Here is a 16,644-nt window from a genome sequence, read left to right on the forward strand (position 1 = left end):
GCCTTAGATAATGATAAATGTCACTAAATATAAAAGCAAACTCTTCAACAGAAGACTTCAACAGGTTAGGTTGCCTGAATCCAGAAAGATGTACATGGCAAAAAGTCATTCTCAAAGAATTAATTAATTGCTGAATAAAAATACTCTAGAATAGAGACTTAATGAGTAGGTTTAAAAGGATAAATGTGATAGTCATAAAGCAAATAGGAATCAGCCAGTTTAGTTCTTCCAAATTCCAATTTGCATCCTGGTAGTGCAAACATGTATGCATTACTTTGGGGGAAAAAAAGTCACTTATAGGGAAAGACCAAAAGGATGACACATCAAACCTATAAAGACAAAACACATATATTCAAGGGGTATTGCCAATTTCATTCCATGGAAAATTGGCAAATGATATTTAGAAATACCTTGAAATAAAAGTGGTATTTTCCTTTCATTTTCCTAGCCTTTCTACTAGGAAAAGGAGATATAGGAGATGAAATTCACTTTTCCAATGGAGCAAATGTTTTTAGAGTTCTTCAGGAAATGTTTCATGCCTTAAAGAAAATAAGAAAATTAATTGTGCAGTTAATGGTAATAAAATCTGCCTGTGTTTTGTGGCCAAACATGTGAATGGCAAAAAAAAAAAAAAAAAAAAAGTCTTCCAGAATAAGCTAAAAGTGATCTTAATCATGGCTTAACCCCTCAGCCTATGTTAAACATTCTTGTAACACCTGTTTTTTACCTTAAGTCAGATTACATAACAGCTTTTTTCCTTTGTTTCTTAAGAAAACATTTTAGAAAATGTGTTATGAGACTTTCCTTAAAAGTGATTGCAGCTGATTCTCTGACACCAGGCTTGCTCTGGAGTTTATTCTGCCTCGTTGTGGAAGTGTTGAGGACTTAAGAAAGGATGCATCTGGTAGGAAAGAAACCTGGCCTTGCTTCAGATGAATTCAGAAACCTCATATTAGATTCATGGGAAAAAGGGGTTTCTACTTTTGGCTTAACTCTGAATTCCAGAAAAGGAATTATATGTGTTAGTTGTTGCCCTAACAAGTTGGAAAATGAAAGTCGTAAAGGTTTATTAGCATGCAAGATTGGTGCGTTCAAAAGCGAGACAATTGTTGAAAATTTATGTGAATGCAACTTCCAAAATCTCTCTAGGGGAAAAGAGAGAGAGAGAAATTCATGCTGTGGACAAAAAAGGAAACTCAATTCTTGCTCAGCATGCTAGTTGAATGCCTGAAGATGAAATCCAGGATGCAGTTCGGAGGAAAAGGAATGGTGAGTTTGGTGTGGAGCTACTTGGGAGATGAAAGGATGATATTGGTATAGGAGACGTCTTCAGGTATTTTGCTGAGTATCTGTAATGGAGGAAGATTATCTTAGTTGCAGGTAGATTTTTTAAAAATAATAAATGAAAATACAATTTAAAATATCATCCTTAGGGCTAGGGTGTAGATCAGTGATAGTGTGCTTGTCTAGCATACACAGGCCCTGGGTTCAGTCACCAGAAAAGCAAAAACAGATACACAAAAAGTATACATGTTCTCAAACTTTCTGTCGTCAGTAAACTCACGGTCTAGGTGTGACTGTATATTAGTAGGATGATAATACTACCAGATGGCACACTTCCTGGGACTCACCATGTCCCAAGTATAGCTTTAAATTTTTCTATGTTATCTCCATTAATTCTTAAAATTCTAGGAGGTATATATTATTTTCCCCACTGTCACAGGCTCAATTTTTCACCCCGGATTCCTAGTCTTAATCCCCCCAAAAACTCTAGAATATGACCGTACCGAGAGATAGGTTATTTAAAGAGGTAATCAAGAGTAAACCAAGTCATTAAATGGACCCTAATTCATTAAGATTAGTATTCTTAAAAAATGAGGAGATTAGAAAGGAAGAGAGGGAATAGCATGTGAAGACAGCAAGTGGACGACTGTCTACAAGTCAAGGAGAAAGACCTTGGAAGAAACCAGTCCTAAAGACACCTTGACCTTGGACTTCTATCCTCCAGAATGGAGAAATCAGATTCCGTCGACTAAACTACTCGGTCTGTAGTATTTGTCATGGCAGCCCTAGCAAACTAAAACACCCATTGTGGCACTGAAACACAAGTCACTGATACACAGCTGCCAAGTGATACTTGAGTCCCCTCTGTAGCCACTACATACTTTACCTCCTCTTAACACATAATTTTGTCACAGGCATAACAGAATGAGTAGGTAAACTTTTCCAGCACTGTATGGCAAATACTACCTATTCTACTATTTCAGAGATATGCTTAAATATATACTCATATGATTTAGGGACAGGAACTTTGTGAGGTAAAATTATGTCCAAGGACAGGCTGGCTCTCCTCTACTTGCTGGTCAAACAGAGAAGAGGTTGAGCCACTCTGATGTCCTTCCTGTTTATCAGTCACCATGGGCATGCACTCTTGGGGACTTTCTTCCTGACATACTGTCCCCCAGGGTGGGATGACTCCCTTCTCATCCAGGTCTTCACCAATGACTCCGTCTAAAACAGCAAACCTATTCCTCTGCATCCATTCTCCTGCCGTTTCCTTCTTCAAAGCAGTATCACCTTTGGGATTAAATGATTTCACCTTATATTTTAATTCTACCCATATCTAATTATTTGTTGTTTGTCTTACCTGCCAGAGTGCAAGCACTTAAGTGTGCTTTTTCATCATTTTACATAAGCACTTAGAACACAGTAAAGATAAATAAGTATTTATGAAGGAAAGAGAGCAGGAAGGAAAGCATGGAAAGAAAACAAGAAAGGAGAGAAATGTGTCAAATGGAAGAGGCTTAAAACATTCACTATGTTATTATTTATAAGACTCCTGGTTGGAAACAGAGTACTAAATGCATATTTATCTAACACAAACTATGCTATCAATGAATGCCATATTGATTGTTCAAGATACCAGTCTTACTCAAACAACTATGAGAGGAAAAGAGAAATAAATGGAGTGGGGAAGTTGGGAGTATTTAGATTCATTTGCAAACTGCCACTTTCTAATTGGGTTACTATGAGCAAATTACTTAATTCTCAACATTTCTTCCTTTTCCTTAAAGGGATGACACCAACCTCATAGTGTTTTTGCAAAAACTAAGTGTGGTAAAGTATGCAAAGAACTTAATGCAGTATCTGACATCAAGTAAGCTGTCAGTAAGAATTTGTGCCAATATTTCCCTGGGCTACCTGATATTTATTTAAAAAATAGGCAGTAGTATCAAAATCCTAACAAATGTGGCACAAAAATTAACAAAAAAATTTGAAAGTCATTTAACTGATAAGTAACTTGTATGGAGGTATATACAACAAATAAAATAAAAATGTGGAAAAGGAAAAAGACTCTTAAAATTCAACCATAAAAAGATGAATAACTCTATTAAAAAATGGGCAAAGGATTTGGACAGATATTACTCCAAAGAAGAAGAAATGGCTAACAAGGACTTTTAAAATGTTCAACATTATAGTAATTAGGGAACCCAACTCAAAACCATGAAATGACACTTCACACCCACTAGAATGGCCAAAATCAATATTGTTCAGTCACAAAGAAAAATAATATTATGGCATCTGTAAGTAAATGGATGGAATTGGAGAATATCATGCTAAGTGAAATAAGCCAATCCCAAAAAACCAAAGGTCGAATGTTTTCCCTGATATATAATGGGGGTGGTAGGGGAGTGAGAGAAGAATGGAGGAACTTTAGATTATGTAGAAGGAAATGGGGGATATGAAAAATCATGGACTGAGACATCATTATCCTATGTACATGTATGATTACACAAATGATATAAATCTACATCATATACAACCATAGAAATGAAATGATATACCCCATTTATGTACAATGAATCAAAATGCAGTCTGTAAAAAATAAATTAATAAATAATTAAACAAACAAACAAAAAAAGAATAGACAATGATAAGCATTGGCAAGAATGAGGAAAAATGGAAACTCCAATACTTTACTGTGGTAAGAACTGTAAAGTGGAACAGTAACTGTGGAAGACAGTGTAGTACATATTATATAAGGAATTTTCACATGACCCAGCAATTCCATCATAGGTATATACAGACGAAAAGCAAAAATGTATCCACACAAAAATTTCTGTGCAAATGTTCATTACCCAAATATTCATATTCCAAAAGTAGAAACAACACAAATGTCTGGAACACCTGAATGGTTCAACAGGTGTGGTAGGTCCATGCAGGGAAATACTACTCAGTTGAATGAAGAATGAAGTGTTGATATCTGCAACAACACAGATGAACCTTGAAAACGTAACAAGTGACAGAAGTCAGCCACAAAAGGCCAGTAACATGATTCGTTTATAAGAAATGTTCAGAATGTGCAAACCTATGAAAACAGAAATATAATGTGTGCTTTCCAGGGGTTGGGAAGGAAGCAGAATGCGAGCAATTACTAGTGGTCAAAGCATTTCCCTTTGAAATGATTGAACATTCTGAAATTAGATATTCATGATTGCATGATTCTATGAACCTACTCTAAATCAGTGAATTCTATGTGAACTTGAAAATGGTGAGTTTTGTGATATGTGAATTACATCTCAATAAAGTCATTATTTTAAAAAATAGCAGGATATCCATAATTCCTTTCTCAGATGTAAATTTATTATTTTATCCAAGAATATAATGTGCACAATAGGTCCCTCCAAACAGGAAATTAAAATCTATGCTGCAGTAGGCAAACAAAATACTCCACTCAAAAGTGAAAAAAAAATGACCATCCATAAATGATATTCACTTTAAGATATTATAACCTCATTTTGTTTCTTTGCATCACCACCATGTGCTTAGTTAGTGATTTTGTGCCCATATTCAAAATGCAGGGAAAAGCAGAGTTTATAGCTTTTAAAACTGCTTTCTCATCTACTGGGTCATTTTAATAGTGATTTTCCCACTCTTGCCATTTAAAGAATTTTCATCTCCGAAAAGCACAAATAAAAGCTCTCCTGCTGAAACCTCACAAGATAGACATGATATCCACCTTACATGAAAAACAAATGCTGTTACTTTCTTTTAAAGAATGATAGTTTGCAAAACATCACATGATTGAATAGACAACCCAGAGTCTTCTCCATTGTATGCTAATAGAATAAATATCATTTTGCTTAGAAAGAGGTCCTCTTCCAAAACCATTAGTGTTTTCACATGGTTTCTTATTACTCCACACCATCCATCCAGGAAATAGATCCTAAATGCTTTCTGTAAGTCAAGCTAGAATCATATGTAAACTCCACACTCATTACAGGTGAACCACGATACAGTGCTCACCTGGCAGTGTATAACCTGTCTCAAGAACCAAACCAGGAAAATGCATCTTTGATACGCAATGCAAATGTAGCTCAGACCCAGTGCTGAGAACTCATGCAAACAGCTAACCTCAGATGTGTTAAAGTTGCTCTTACTTCAGTTTACCCCTACATCTCCAGAAGACTCTGGTTCTTTTGATGGTCACAGCACAGGGCAAACAGGGGGAAGCAGTGAAGAACAAAATACAAAGAATGAGAGTGGTTCCAGCTCTTCCTGGTTATCTAGCACCATCATCTGAGTCTGCTTGTCAGCTTTGGTGGCTTCAAATTCTCAAGCAGCAGCTGTCAATTCTTCTGGAAGATGCCTCTGACTCTTACCTTCTTGTCTCTTTGTCTAGCAGTTAGGCAAGCAGGTTTTTAACCTCCTGCCACCACCGTTGGTAAGGTACCTTTATGGCTTCTACAGGCCTACAGTCCAGGAAGAATTGTACATGCCCACAACTTGTGAAAAGATAATGTCCACAGAGGAATTCCTTAAAGTTGAATTTATCACTATATAATACACATTTTTTGTAAGTTGAAGCTGCCAAAAGGATACAAAATCAAACCTCAAAATATCAGTATATGATAATTACGATAATGACAGCTTGACAAAATTGTACCTTTATAATTACCACCCTTCAGTAAAAAATAAAACTTTCCACTGGAATATGATAGTTTTTATTTCCTCTGATATTATCTTTCCCACTATTCTTATTCTGGGCCTATTTTTAAGTGACTATAGAAAGAAAATTTTAGTCAATGTAAAGGAAGGAGCATGTTCTTTATAAAATCACTTCTGAGGCAGAATGTTTGGATCATCAGCAAATATTTTAATCAAGTTAGAACTGTAAGAACATTGAAAAGCATCTTTTTTAAAAATATGTACATCTGAAGATGCGATTCTTTAATCAAAGCACATTGAAAAATAAAATGTGAGGTTTCAATAGTCATAATACTATCAATATTTGATAATTTCTATCTAATAGTGATTAGGATTTGAAACTAAATTCATACCTCCAGAGTTGATAAACTCTGACTAAAACCAGTTGGGAATCCAAGTCCAGCATGCTCCATTTTTTCTCAACTATTCTATACGTGGCATGTATAATTTTCGGGAGACCTTCATTATATTTTCTTTTGTTCATGGTGATATCCACATAAGTGCTTGACTGAACATGTTTTTGCTGTTGGATTTACACTCGACATATTTCTAACCCCTTTGAACAGTAAATGTGCTTCCTACTAATCATCTCTGACTCAGTCTCTCGAACTCTCCTCCTCCCTCCCCTCCCCTCCTCTTCCTCTTCTCTCTCTCAGACAGAATTAGAATGTCTGTTTCTGACTTCAGAGAGGAATTCTGAATTGAAAACTTCCTGTCTTTACTGTTTAATCAAAGCAACCAGATTCGACACGATAGTTTACCCCTCCCCTAAACTCAGCAGCTTACTATCGTGGTTGTGTTGACGTGACAAATCACTTTACCCCCAAAGTAACAGATCTGTGCCCTTTGTGACCTGCACCAAAGATACACTTTCAGTTTTATCAGTTGAAATGGAACCATGTTCCAAAGCAGCCTGCACTTACACAGAAAGAATGCTTACCTTTCAACTGACTTGGAAGCAGCCTGTACCATGCTAATCCATCAGAGAGGTCACCACCACATTCCCAGAGCAGCTGACCCTGTCACTCTTTGGAAAATACTGTTTACTCTGTAACTAATACTGGATACCAAGCACAAGAGACAGAAACTAAATTTAAAAAAAAGAAAGACTTAGGCATCAACCTCATCTCTACTGGGTCCATTTCTCAAAAACAGTAGTTGCTAAGGTTCCCCCAAATGACTTCTTTATAAGAATGTGTTAGCACTAGTGGGGATTTGGAGTCAAGGGTTGAAAAAGTTTGCAACACACCCAACTATTCACATTTTAGTGTGCTGATGAAAATTCTTTAAGCTTCCCTAAGGATGTAAGTGATAGGATAGTAAAAGGTTACTGAAAATGGAGTTTCTCTTCTATTTATATTGAGTGGATTTTTTAAATAAAATGGAAAATTCTCCTGAAATGAAATGCCGATTACTCCAGAAAAGGAAAATCAGAATTATACAATATATGGCCTTAACCAGCCTGAACTTCATAATCAGGCCTGGCAACTGTCTGCGATTCGACCAATAAGAAATGTCCAGAAAAGGCAGACCTCTAACCTGCCTTCCTCAGTACCCACAAATTTTCTTCCCTAATTACTTTTAACAGAATTGATACCATGTTACCCCCAAAGACTACTAACTACATGTCCAGCCTTTAAGCAAGGGGGTCCAACTTTGGATTCTGGCCCACTTGGAGGCCCCTTTTTATGACCCAATGGACTCAAATTTGAAAAACATATCATTACCCATTTATTTATCTGTGGAAAATATATCATCCCAGATTGACTTTGTCATCCACCCAATATATCATGCTACTCTGCATTCCATAATGCATAACTCATTTTAAAAAGGAAAAAATATCACAACATACATTTGCCATTTGGGCTAATTCCCATCACTATTGCCTTGAATGATGTCCACTAGTTGAGTTTCAGGTTGACAATTTCTAATGTCAACCTAATGTTTGTGTTTTAAAAAGGTTATTTCAAGACATTACTTTTGTTCTTTTTCACCCACTTTGATAATTTCATCATCATTGGTCAGGAAAACATACACATCACTGTATTGGCTCTGACAGTTTTTGAGCATTGAATTCATAGTCAACTGTCAGGAACTTAGTTAGGAGTAAGCAGAATCACATACTGTGATACACTGAAGCAGGCTAAGTGTGATAAATGCTAAATTAGAAGTATAAATAATGTGCTTTAAGAACCATTCTGGCTAGGGACATTGGGTATGATTTCACACAGATAGTGGATTTGAGCTGGATCCTCTTGGTCCTTGCTACTAAAAGTGTCTTTGGACAGCAGCATTTAACCTCATATGGGAGTTTGTGAAAAATTCAAAATCTTGGGCACCTACACAGTTCAAATCTGCACTTTAGAAAGGTCCTCTGGTGAATACTATGGGCAATAAAGTTTGAGAATCACTGATTAAACTACTTTCAGAATTGATAGAGATATAGAAGGAAGGACACATCAGCTGTCAAGATAAATAATGAAAGCCAGAATATGCACCATGTGCTTGAGGAATGGTAGGGAGAGAAGGAGGATTATGGAGTACATAAGGAAGATTTATGTCTGTCACCTACCAGTAATAATAAAAACCACTAAGACAGTTTACTATGACACATTGTCTCTGCTAAATGATTGATACAATGCCATCTCATTTTGGGCTCTCAACAACTCCATCATTTTACAAATGAGAAAGCTGAGACTAACTGACATTGAGTAACTTTCCAAGTTCACATAAACAGAAAGGAGCAGAGCCGGGATCCTAAACAAGTAAGTGTTCCCAGTTCCTACCCTCTCTAAGCCTTGGATGCTGTTGATCAGGAACAGACCCCATCCTGACAGATGCTCCCTAGAGAGCAATGAGTGGGCCTGAGTCCCACAGCAGGACACCCAAGGAAGTCTGTGCTCTACTTCTCCCTGACTCTTAAATTCCTATACCTGATGGAATGAATTAGGACAGGGGACTCGTATTTCTTCATTTGGCCACTATGGTATTTTTTCTTTAAAAGTATGAGCTTGATTTTTATTTTATTACCAACTAAATTCAAGTACAATGTAAAAATTTTAAAAAATACAAGAAGGTACAAAATGGAAAATCTTGTAAAGCCACAATTCAAATATATACCTCAGTAAACACTAAGGCATATTTCTTTCATGTATTCATAATTTTTAATGTCATTAGGATTGTACACCATGTATGCTGTCATGTAATCCACATTTCTATTGGAGAGTCCATCATGAACAATTTCCTCTGCCATTAATGCTTTTATCCATCAGTATTTTAATGGTCAGACAGTGGCAATAATTTTTATCTAGCCTGGCCAAGAGTTGAGGATGGAGGATAGACAACAGCACAGTTGGATGCAACCCATCCTAATGGATGGTTCTTCCCTTTATCATTTTAAAATTAAAATTGGTTATATTAACTTGCTTAAATTAATAAATAATCACATGATAGAGGAAAATAAAATTATCAAATTTCCTAAACATGAGAAAAATAAGATTAGATGAAACACTATAATTCTGTGCTCCTAAGTGACCTCTACCTCTGAGCTGTTGTAAATAGTGTGTCAAAAAAGCTCTTGAAGGGACTTCCACAGACAGAATGCTGTGAAGGGGAAGGTGAGGGCAGCAGAAGGGTGGATACAATCCGTGCACACTGTTTGCACATGTGGAAATATCACAGTGAATCCCAATAATTTGCACAATCAATATGTTTTGGTAATAGTAACAAGGGAAAAAAGAGTGCAAAATGAATAGGACAGGTAGGGGTAAGTTATGCTGCAATAATAAAAATAATAATCCTCAGAAAAAAGGTATTAAAATGCTGCTAGAAAATATTTACAAATTTTGGAGATTAGTGCTCTATCTGAAGGGCGTGTGGAAAAGATTTTCTCCCACTCTGTAGGCTCTCTTTTCACATCATTGATTGTATCATTTGCTGAGAAAAAGCTTTTTAGTTTGAATCCATCCCATTTATTGATTCTTGCTTTGATTTCTTATGCTTTGGGGGTCTTGTTAAGGAAGTCTGGTCCTAAGCCAACATTATGAAGATTCAGGTCTACTTTTTCTTCTTTTTGGTGCAGGGTCTCTGGTATAATTCCTAGATCCTTGATCCACTTTGAGTTGATTTTTGTGCAGGGTAGAGATAGAGGTTTAATTTCGTTTTATTGCATATGGATTTCAGTTTTCCCAGCACCATTTGTTGAACAGGCTATCTTTTCTCCATTGTATGTTTTTGGCACCTTTGTCTAGTATGAGATAACCGTATTTATGTGGGTTTGTCTCTGTGTCTTCAATTCTGTACCAGTGGTCTGCCTGTCTATTTTGGTGCCAATACCATGCTGTTTTTGTTACTATTGCTCTGTAGTAGAGGACCCAATCAATAAATGGGCCAAGGAAGTGGACAGATACTTTACAGAAGAAGACTAACAAATATATGAAAAAGTGTTCAACATCTCTAGTAATTAGAGAAATGCAAATTAAAACAACTCTAAGATTTCATCTTACTGCAATTGGAATGACTACTATTATCAAGAACACAAGCAATAATAGATGTTGGCAGGAATGTGGGGGAAAAGGCACACTTGTTTATTGCTGGTGGAGTTGGAAATTGGTGCAGCCACTCTGGAAAGCAGAATGGAGATTCCTCAGAAAACTTCGAATAGACCCAGCCATCCCACTCCTCGGTTTATACCCAAAGACTTAAAATCAGAATACAACAGTAATGCAGCCACATCAATATTTATAGAAGCTCAATTCACAATAGCTAGATTGTGGAACCAACCCAGATGCCCTTCAACACATGAATGGATAAAGAAACTGTGGTATATAACAATGGAATATTATTCAGTCATAAAGAAGAATAATATCATAATTTGCAGATTAATGGATGGAATTGGAGAATATCATGCTAAGTGAAATAAGTCAAGCCCAAAAAACCAAAGGTCGAATGTTTTCTCTGATAAGTGTATGATGATACATAATGGGGGTTGGGGGGTAGGAGAAGAATTTAGGAACTTTAGATTACATAGAGGGAAATGAGAGGGAGGAGGGGGCAGGGGTATGAAAGATGGTGGAATGGGACAGACATCATTATCCTATGTACATGTACGATTACATGAAAGGCATGAATCTACAATGTGCATAACCATAAAAATGAAAAGTTGTACCCCATTTATGTACAATGAATCAAAATGAAGTCTGTAAAAATTAAAAATATATATATTTACTATAAAAGAAAGCCATAAAGAGAAAATACTGGAATTTTAAAAAGTAGAAAACAAAATTATATGTCAGAAAAATTCAACTATATCAATAATAACATTAAAAGTCATTTGATTAGAAGATTCTATCAAAAACTCAAAATCTTAAGCCTAAATAATAAATAAGATCCAACTTTACTGTCTATAAGAGTCACCTTTTAGATTCCAATGTGCAAATGTTTTGAAAGTTAAAAAAAGATGAATACATGTATCATGCAAATAGCACAAGAAAGACATACTAAAGTAGGTATACTTATATCAGAGAAAATAGATTTAAAAATAGAATTATTAGGGATAGTGAGGAATTTTTTAAGATGACAAAAGTGTCAACTATCAGTAAGAAAAAATCATATAAGTATATAACAAAATATCACCAAAATACATGAGGAAGAATTTGCAAAGACAGTTGAAAGTAAGAATTTTTTAAAAAGCTTAATAAAACACTGATTAAAAGACATTGTTATATTTTCTATAATATTAAAGTAGTAATGCATGCTCATCATAGATACTTTTCAAAACACTCTACAGTTGTTTTATTTACTTGATTAAAGTAATCAGAATTGACTTGAGAAGAAATAATATATTAAAAGGCACAAGAGTATCCCATAGTACTCACCAGGCCTCATGAGAGCTGGACCTGAAACTGGAAGTCATCGGAAACCAGTTATTCTTTGGAGTCCCATGAGTCTTACATTTTTCTTTCTTTATGTGTCTGCTTTTTTCTTATTTTTAGGAAAATTTATTCTTGTGCAAGGGAAGAAAGATTCCTCCATCTCCACTCCAGAATTTGCATGTCCCTCAATCCAAGGCATGCATATAAACTGGTTTGCTCTCTCTAATTATCAATTCTAAATCGCCAGGAGAAAGAATCCAACTTGCCTAACTTGAGTGAGGGGTCCACCATGATCCAATATATTGTGGGCAGTGGGGAGTGAGGAAGGGAAGAGATACTGCAAGGACATATATGCTCAATGCAGAGAAGTTGAGTAGACATCATTAATAGGGACTACTTAATGCCTATAACCCCAGCTACTCAGGAGGCTGAGTAGGGAGGATCACAAAGTCCAGACCAGACTGAGCAACTTGGTAAGACCCTGTCTCAATTAAAAAAAAAAAAAAAAAAAAAAAAATCAATAAATAAAAAGGACTGCAGGTGTAGTTTAGTGATAGCTCACCCCCGGGTTCAATCCCCAATACCATGAAAATAAATAAATAAATAGGAACACTCAAAATTGGGAAAACGACAATAAAAATAAGCATTAAAAAACAACCAAAATATGCTAATATTTTCAAAGTTTCTTCTAATCTCTTTTCTATCCTTATATTTAATAATTATTCCTTCCAAGCCTTTTATATATCTAGTACATTTTAGTTGTGATAATGATGTGTCATCACATTTATACTTTAAGATAAGAACTTTTCAAATTATTGTAAAATTGTGAAATTTTCATTTAGCAAACAAAGCACCAATTAGCAAATGCGCCACATTTTATTAACCATTCCTATGACTCTCAGGAACTTAGATTGTTTCTAGTTTTCTATATTTTAAATAAATCTGAGATGAGCATCTTTCTGTATTTTGAATTATTTAATTAAAATTGATTTCCAGACACTGAATTTTGCCAGATTACATTAAACAAATGTTATCAAAGTTCTTGATAGATTTTGTAAAATTTGTTCCCAAAAGGGTTGCATAAATGTTCCTTTCACAGACCTTCACTAACAAAATATTATTGTATTTAACAATTTCCACAGTGGAAACTGAAGATGGAAATAACATTTACTAGCATTCTTAATGCCCTAGAACTACAAACGTGGTTTCTTTTATTTAACTGCAGAGGTTCAATTGCCACACATGAGCTAATTAGCATCAAACCTCCTTTAACACCCAGGACTAAATATGTTATTCTTCCTTTGTTCCCCTCCTTCATTCATCTAGAAAATCTTGCTTGCGCATCTGTTAGTTGTCAAGCACTGTTTGAAACTTAAAAATTAAATAATATAGATAAAAGGTCGTTATCCCTAAAGGAACTAACTATTGCACAAAAGCTGTAAAAGATGACAATTTTTGTGGGAGTAGACACCTGAAGAAGCATCACTGTGTCCCCCTCAGGGCGACCCTGAACAACATTGGAACTGTCTCAGTGACACACACCTAACAGGCCAGCTCTGTTCCAAACCAGTACTTCATAAAATCCCAAGGAATAAGAGTGATAGGTACTCCAAACACCTTTCAGTTGCAAAACCCAGGTCAACCTAGGTACATGTCTGTTCCTGATTAACTGAAAGGAGAATTCCTAAAAACAATGAGTGGATGAGATATTCCTTTGGAACTTGTTCAAACATAGCAAAATTGTATATTCTACTATAACATTAGAAACAGACAACACCTGCACTTAGTAGACTTTTATGATTTCTCTCAGTCTGTTGCTCTCTCTCCTCCTCTTACTACAACTTATTAATATAAATGTTGCTCCCAATTTGCAAAGTTCACTGTGGCATAATTTAGAATTGATAATCTCAGGCAATAGTATGCAGTTAATGTACTTGCCCAGTCTGATGGGGGTTTAATGTCACCACATAAAGTCAAGTCTTTTCAATGATCTGAGTACCAGCTGTGCCCTGTTCAGGAATACAAGAGGAATTTTGTTAATTATCATTACCCAGAGGAGAATAATTGGCTGCTTTGTAGGGAGAATAAAAACAAATGTTGCTATTTCCATGTTAATTTCAACCACTGAGGTTGATAAAACTGGAAATTGGTCTACCTATTTATGAAATCATGAACTCATTAACACATTAGTAGATTGCATGTTAATCTTTATGTCTGTAAATTAATTGGTATACTGTTCACTGGATAATTGGTACATTGTTTTCAGGGGGCATAAAATGACTACCAACCACAGGGTGACTCAGACCCTGGGAGAGGATGATGCAACCTAGCTCTCTTAAGATTTCAAAGTGTTTTACAAGTCTCATTTGTCCCACTGTCACTTCCTTCAATTCTGACAGATCAGCTTTCATTCCCCTCCACATCTTGCAGATGACTCTCCAAACCACCTTGTCAGAGTCATAAATGTATCTATTGGTCAAATTGCAGAGCTGGGGTCAACCAATCCTAGTCTCCTCTTTTCAAGAGTGGGCAGATGTGAGGTTTCAATGTCCACCAGGGCCAGAGACCACACTGTCCACAAGCACACTGTTGTTTGTTTGGAACATAATATTGTATTGGTGAAATACTGAAGACAAGGCTAGACCATTCAGGTACCTCAATGACACTAGAAGGCCGGGTGCAGAGGTGCACACCTATAATCCCAGCAGTTGGGGAGGCTAAGGCAGGAGGATGGTGAGTTCAAAGCCATTCTCAGCAAATTAGTGAGGCACTAAGCAATTCAGTGAGACCCTGTCTCTAGATAAAATACAAAAAAGGGCTGGGGATGTGGCTCAGTGGTTGACTGCCCCTGCATTCAATCCCCAGAACCAAAAAAAAAAAAAAAAAAAAAAAAGACACTAGAAGATGCCAGGAACACCACACAATCATTTTAAAATATTGGAATTTTAAGAAAAAGCCTATGGATTCAAAAGAGCAGGCAGACATCAAAACACAGAAATATCGGAGGAAATCTTACTCGAGGGACACAAAAGCAGTCACACCCTTGTGCCACAATCAAGAATTTAGGCCTATGCCTGCAATTTCTGGTCTATGTAAATCCATCTTACTCCACAGTTTTATACCATTGATTAAAGGTATTTATGTGTTGAACTAAACATCTTCCAAAAGATCAGCTTTTCCACATAGGGCCAGGTAAAAGCTTGGAAAAGACAAGTATATGTGTCCAGTGTATATCTTTATGGTTTGGGATATTTATTGACTTTCCCTGAGCCTTCATTTCTTATCAGAGAAATAGAAATTAAAAAAAAAAAAAAAAAAAAAAAACAAGTCTCCCATAGCACTGTTAAGGGATGAAGTGTAAAAAATGGTTACTACACATTAGCATTACCTTTGTGCTAGGTTGAAGGCAGATGCATTCCAACGTCAATGGCCAAGTGTCCCTGGAGAGCATGGATTCTGCAATTGAATGAAACAAATTAGTGGTTTGATATATTTAATTTGCATCATTGCTTTTTTGCCACATGCTAATTTAGGTGTAAATAGCAAGTCAGGAATATAAACATCTATAATCAGTGTCACTTCTACAGTCAAGTCCATTTTCTTAATTTCTCTCTTCTCATTTTGCCCATTCTTCATATCTGTAATTAGCATTAATGTCAGATTTTTTAAATGTTGGCTTCATGGTCATTATTAATTGGAACAATCACCACAATTAAAGACAGAACCCTTTGCCCTTGAGCCAAGATGTCTCTATCCCAATCCTCAGTGCTTCAGTCTATGGTTCATGCAATAGTCTTTCCCATTGGGGATTGTGGCGGTAGAGGCAGTGAAACATCTGGACCACAAGATCACACCTTTCTCCTCCTGCTTAGGCAGTGGGAAACTGGCGGTGGCAGAACGAAAAGGAAGCAAGTCAATACTGTGGAGACATTCCTGAGTGCTCAGCACAGCTAGATGCTCTAAGGCTTGCTTTCTACATCTCACACCACTTCCATAGGTAGTTATCACTATTCTCCTAATTTACAGGTGAGGAATTTGCACCTAATAACATGCCCAACTGCTCAGCTAGAAAGGGGAGGATGAGAAAGTGAATCGAGATCATCTCTACCCCAAACCCTAACCAGCTGTATTGGAGAGTTGGGCAGAGCAGGAGACTCACACTCCAAAGTATGCAGGTGAGTGGCCAAGGATGCAGGACCCAGGGAGATGGAGCTCTGAATCCTGAGAGGTGGGAGTTTTGCAAGGGAGATAATAAGGATCAATGATTAGGAGGGAAAGGGGAGGACTGGATCAGTACCTGACTGTCTTCACAATAAAAGTGAAAGACAATGGATGAGGTCAGAGTCTGTCAGCTGGAGTTAAGTGGGGGAAACAGAGTCATTATGTTAATAAGGGATTTGCTGGAGGGATTAGTGCTTCCATACCATGGGAGGAGCCGGTGAAGGGATGATCAGAAAAGGGGATTTGGAAGACAAAAGAGTCATTGCTCTTAGGAAGCAGTGACTTGGGGGTAAGGTGAGGGGACAAGACAAAGCTTTCAGGGAGACCTGCTAGACCAAGCACTGCCAGCTTCTAAAGCAGGGTTGTAAAAGGAGCTCCTGGAGATCTGAGGAGGACTGCTCCCTCTGGCAGCTACTTCCCTGAGGACCTGGAATCAAGCATTAGGTGCTGGGGTGACCACAACTGGCCAGCAGGCGTGAAGTCAAACAGACAAGAGGACCATGGAGAGCAGGATAGTGAGAACAAGCTGGCCTCTGCAGGCACCTCTGCATCGACTTACCTC

The sequence above is a fragment of the Sciurus carolinensis genome, chromosome 7 (assembly GCF_902686445.1).
Source record: "Sciurus carolinensis chromosome 7, mSciCar1.2, whole genome shotgun sequence".
NCBI lineage: Eukaryota > Metazoa > Chordata > Mammalia > Rodentia > Sciuridae > Sciurus > Sciurus carolinensis.